This window comes from Crassostrea angulata, chromosome 7 (genome assembly GCF_025612915.1).
Source record: "Crassostrea angulata isolate pt1a10 chromosome 7, ASM2561291v2, whole genome shotgun sequence".
NCBI lineage: Eukaryota > Metazoa > Mollusca > Bivalvia > Ostreida > Ostreidae > Magallana > Magallana angulata.
Window position 1 is genome coordinate 2,992,721 of NC_069117.1, and position 5,962 is coordinate 2,998,682.

A 5,962-nucleotide genomic window follows, 5' to 3' on the forward strand; every position below is an offset into this window, starting at 1 on the left:
AACTTCTGTTATTTTTTTTTTTTGGGGGGGGGGGGGGTTAAATCAGGAATTAAATATACGTGGTTACTTTCAACAATTATTAAACATGGTATTCAATAATATTCGAATGTAAATTTATTCGTAAAGAAATAGACAAGACCCCTCCCCTCCCCCTCTCTCTCTCTCTCTCTCTCTCTCTCTCTCTCTCTCTCTCTCTCTCTCTCTCTCTCTCTCTCTCTCAAATATTTTAGCAACATTCTTAAGACTTTTTAAAATGCATCAATTCTCCAATTTACACAATTTTTGACGGGATACTTTTTACGAAACTTTTTAACTACTTACAAAAATTTTCAAATTTACAAAATTATTGACCGGGTGCCTTTTTACAAAACTGTTTCTTGCTACCTAAGGCTCAGGTTCTAGTAAAGAGTAGTGGTCGGATACCTCTGCTTTCGTTTTAACAACTAGACATTTGACTTCAGTGTCTGTATACCCGAACAACCGCCTCACTTTAACTTCTCGGTCTTAACCCCCGGTAATGTCCGTCATTAGAACAACCTTCAAGATACTCGCACCCTGGGTCGTCTATGTATATCGTTTTGTCATTGGTGGATTTTTGCAGAGATATCCTTATACCGTGAACGGGGTTTTTATTAGACGGTGGCTATAAATAGCCACGGTCTATTGCTACGGTTCTGACCGGAAGAGTATTTCTCACGGGGACCCTAGCGGATAACGAACGATAACTCTGTTAGGTATACAGTGTTACACGCAATGTTTTATCTATGTATCAATTTCAGTATGATAACTAATTTTAATCTTATCAGATATTTTAAGCGTTATAGCTGCTAATCATTTTGTACATATATTTAAATTATTTATGAAATTATGTTTTATTTTAAATGAGCCGTTACCCTGTCTGCTTACGCGGTATCGATAATGTATGCACCAACTGCCAGTTGTTACGTTAAACTCTGTATCAGGACTGCATAAACTATATCACTGGGATAATTGGCTAAGAAATCTCACAATAATCGCTTCTTGTTTTTTTTTTTATGATGTAAACAATTGTCAGAAACACACACAATTTAAAAAGGTTTGCCATTTCATATTTCAGCAAGTATGCTTCATCGATAAATTCATTCATTTTTAACGCATTAATTTTAGTTGAGGAAGAATATTTATTTTTTTGTAGCTTATTCTAAAGAATTCATATCAGATACTGATAATGAATTTTTGATAAATTACATTTTATTGAACTTCAACCGATCAATGGCACACTTTCTTCTACAAGTGTTCATGTGTTCTTTTAACAAACAAAAAACTTGAAATTTACGATACAAATGTGTTTAATTTTGGACTATCCTGTGATTTACCTAATTTTGTAACCCACTCTATGGTGGCATATCTCTGCCCCCTGTGTGCAAGTTATTTTTCTCTTAATTATGTTGACATGCAAGATAAATATGTTGACATGCAAGATAGTTATGTCAACATGCAATATAACTATGTTGACATGCAAGAAAACTGCAATCAAATAAGAGTAATAAAAATCTTAAATATCGCCAAAATGTGACATCCACGATGCTAGATACGCTACCTATTGATGTCAACATGCAACTTATTTATGTTGACATGCAACTCCTTTATGTCGATATACAACTTATTTATGTCAACATGCAATTTAGATATGTTAACATGCAAGATAAATATGTTGACATGCAACATATTTATGTCAACATGCAACTTAGTTATGTTGACATGCAACTTAAAAGTTGCATGTCAACATATTTATCTTGCATGTCAACATAACTAAGTTGCATGTTGACATATTCATTCCACATGTCAACATAAATAACTTGCATATCGACATAAATATGTTGCATGTTGACATAAATAAGTTGCATGTCAGCATATTTATCTTGCATGTTTACATAAATAAGTTGCATGTCGACATAGAAAGATAGCATCTAGCATCTTGGATGTCACAGGTGGACGATTTTTTGAGATTTTGTATAATTCATATCAGATTGCAATTTCTTGTATGTCAACATAGTTATGTTGCATGTTGACATAACTATCTTGCATGTCAACATATTTATATTGCATGTCGACATATTTGATGGAAAATAACTTGCACAAAAGGGGCAGAGATATGCCACCATACCACTCAGTCTGTAAGAACATTAATATTATTACAGGCACCTCAATATTTATCAGACAATATTTACTACTGATGTTGACGCTTTACTTGCTGCTGACTTTCTCTCAAACACGCTAATCGATCGACCTCGGATTGTAAAATTCACGTGCAAATCAAGTCGCCATTTTACATGTACATGTATAAACAAACAACATTTTACGATGTTTCAAAGATTTTCAGTTCAGATTTTTTGTAAACAAATAAGGGATTAAAGACATGCTGTAAAACGTCTTTTGGATTTCACGGCGTATCAGCTCGTGTATCTCTAATTTGCAGCAAACGCTAGCTTTTTTTGTGAGAAAAAACAATCGGTTCAACTCATGCAATATTTTATGGTACATTGTGAACGGTAATGTAAGATATAATAATTTTGTTCACTTAACAGTTTTCCCACTAAACTGAAATAACGCAATTTGATGAGCGAAGTACAATCTGTGACTTTAATCCATATGCACCCGTCTCTGCTATCAGAGAACCTTTTCTTTGGTTTTGGGGGATTTTTTCGCAAATAGATAACATTATTTACACATGTACGTAAATATCACCCCCTTTGTTCTCAAATAATTTTTAACTCGCGAGTACAACTCTATTATGAGCTTTCTTCGACATTTGTTTCCAATTACAAATAGGCGGGCCTATATAAATGCGCCAGTTTGTTGCGACTCGCAATCGAAATGTCATCACTCAACGAAATGCTAAATCGGCCGTAGCGTATACATCCATGCTATATTTGCGATAAATAATGAAACATGAAGGTAAAAAATGTGCTTCATAGATGACTGTAGTATTCTGCTGAGCTACAGAACTATAGCTTTCCGGAAATATTGCCGAGATTTGCGGACTGTAGATCTATTGTATAGACTATAGTACATGCAAAGAATAAAATGAAATTTATATACACAGCTGTACGGTCAGAAAACATGCGTTTAACTTGAATTTTGTTTGTTTGGTGTTTTTAAAAACTTATTTTGAATAATTAATCTAATGTATATTTCTTGTAAGTTTACTAGAAAAGTTTAATGTTGCAAGTAAATTATGCGTGTTAAAGTGTACTGAGAAGCGATAAAATATACATGTGACTTTCCCAAATTCATTCAAATGATTTGAATAAATCTATAGCTAAATGCAATTAGACAAATGTACTTTAAAACGTTGATAAATGAAACTGCCGCGACTGAATATTGTATGATATTTTTTTCTCAAATTTTTATTCACTTACGTTGTGAGCAAATGGAAATAATCCACTACAGTCGAAGATAAAATATTGATTGACTCTTCTGTTTCATGATGACGTGCATTCCAAAAGCAATACCAGTTTTATCAAACAGGTTCTTGCAAACCATTCCGTTTTCTGTACACCTAAATGTATAACTGACTATGAGGACAAAAGCAAGTGTGATAGTCCATAAGCAAGTGTGATGATGCAACTTTTTCCCCGTGAAGAAACTGAGAGAAAATGCTGTCGAGAGGGATAATAAACATACTACATGTATGCCCAAATAGTTAGTAAAAACCTGATAAGTATTTTATCATACTAAAGCTTTATTTGTTCTCGTTACTTTGAGAAATCTACAATATCTTTAAAGCACAAAAGTCCAATCCACACTTTTCAAAAGTTGTTCCCCTTTGCAGGGTCAACCTAGCTGCAATACTGTAGCCCTCTCCCGATTTTTTTTTTTTGGGGGGGGGGGAGGGCTACAACTCCATAGGATCTCCGTAATGGTGCAAGTGCGGGAGTGATTCACTCCCGCAACAATTTCGTCTCAAATCGTATATAAATGACAATAACATTTGCATTTCTTACCTGAACTCAAACATTGTAGATGTCTATGGCATAAATTAATCCAAAAATATCAAGTATAGTCCATATATCGGTTATTTTTCGTGTATGTCAACAACACAAGTTGAATTTGTCCGCCATGTTTACTGACCTTGACCGGTCTTATTTTTGGACAGCCAATGAGAATTCAGGAGCGGATCTTGAACTGAATATAAGAATTCTCCTAATATAAACATAATTAACGCGGTAAATATGAATTTTCCATTATATACCATTTCCTTAAATGATATTTTAGTGATAGAACGAGGTAAGATCGATTATCTACACTGACATTCACGTTATCAAGCCCATCAAAACTCCAAGCGTAAATCCCATAAAATCACGCGAGAACTGTCATTGCTGCTGAAAAAGACGACTGGTAAACATGCTGATGTGTTTTATCTGGTTTTGATTTATATACGGTTAGTTTGTTCAACCTGAATTAAAAAATCATTTTATCAAAAGGATGTCAAATATAAAATCGATCTTTTCAGACCGAAGTCAGTCGCATTAAAAAATCAATTTTGCACCATTACGGAGATCCTGTAGAATTGTAGCCCTCTCCAGTAAACATCAGATATAAAAAATCGGAGAGGGCTACATTATTGCAGCTAGGTCAACCCAAAGGTCAAAAGGGAAAAAACCAAAATTCCCCTTCTTTATACAATCAAATAGTTTGGCGCACTGTGATGAAATCGCTTTGGATTTGATTTATTCATTCAATATGTGGTGGCAACCCACATATTTAATGAGTCATTCTGGGGCAATCAAAATACATTTGTGTAGTACATGTATTACCGAAAACGGAGTTTTAATATCAACTGATATAGTTACAAACATATAGATACAACCATATAGATACAAACTTCTATACTACAAAGGCTACTGTGATAAATCTATGGATTTTCCTCAAAAGATGACGATAAAGAGACACAACATTTGTAAAGTGTGGATTGTGAACACAACTACGTTTCCACAGAATTACCCATGTAAGTAACTCACGACCAGTTGTGCTAGTACATGTATGAGACGCTGGCTGTGGATTTTCGACAACAATAATTTACATACATGCAATATGCCACTTTCAAACGGCGCCACCGTCTAACAGTACTTTCAGTACTTTGATTTTCATTGTTCTAACGGTTTAAATATTTTACACCAAAACGGAAAAGAATATATTTTCGTGAGTTTGTTACCACCTACCTATATTCACAATCATAAAAGGTAGCTAAGTAAGGTTTTTTTTATTTTGCAGTTAACATATTTAACATCTAATATTAAAAAAATCAACTAAGTTGGTTCATATAGAATGTATAGATTTACTGATAGTAGTGTTATAATTGTTAAGCTTATGTTAACAGTCTCTTCTCTAATTAATATTGGTATTATAGTCACATTTTATCATCGCTCATCTCTGATTGAGCCACATTTGCATGTGCATGAATTTAAGGTCCAATTTCCACATGGTTTCACCAAACGTGAGTTTATTAGAATTAAAATAAAAAAAAGGGATTCTTTTCATTTTGAGTGGAAAATATTATTGGGAAGTGAAAAAAAAACTAAGTGCGGTGTATTGCGTTGGTTATGAACACTGTTCTATTTTTATACGTAAATTTATTGGTTAGTAAAAACCACAAGCTCCATGACCATTTGAGCCACTACAAACAAACTACAATGTAATGATGAGTCTTAAAAATGTTTATTTCTATTCCTCTAAAAGTATACTCTTTCATGGTTTGAAGAAATGACATTTTAAAATTCCACGTTTATTGTTAATTTTTTGGGTTTTTTATGTAAGAGCCTGGGACCCATGCTAGTTGAAATAAAGCTAGAAAATATTGAACTTTTCATTGATTAGCGGTACATTATACTTGAATGTTAATATAATTGTTTTATTGCATGACAAGGTCTAAATGTTAAAGTTTCATCAATGTGTATAAAACTGAAGTTTAAAAATAGAA

General features: G+C 33.4%; 1 long non-coding RNA gene across 1 annotated transcript; it reads left to right on the forward strand.

The window, feature by feature from the left end:
- The first annotated feature begins 2,921 nt into the window (after positions 1-2,921).
- On the forward strand, positions 2,922-4,816 carry LOC128156650 (uncharacterized). The gene is made up of 2 exons (XR_008239741.1): positions 2,922-3,815; positions 4,617-4,816. It is a non-coding gene; the product is annotated as an uncharacterized LOC128156650 (long non-coding RNA).
- The last annotated feature ends 1,146 nt before the right edge of the window (positions 4,817-5,962 follow it).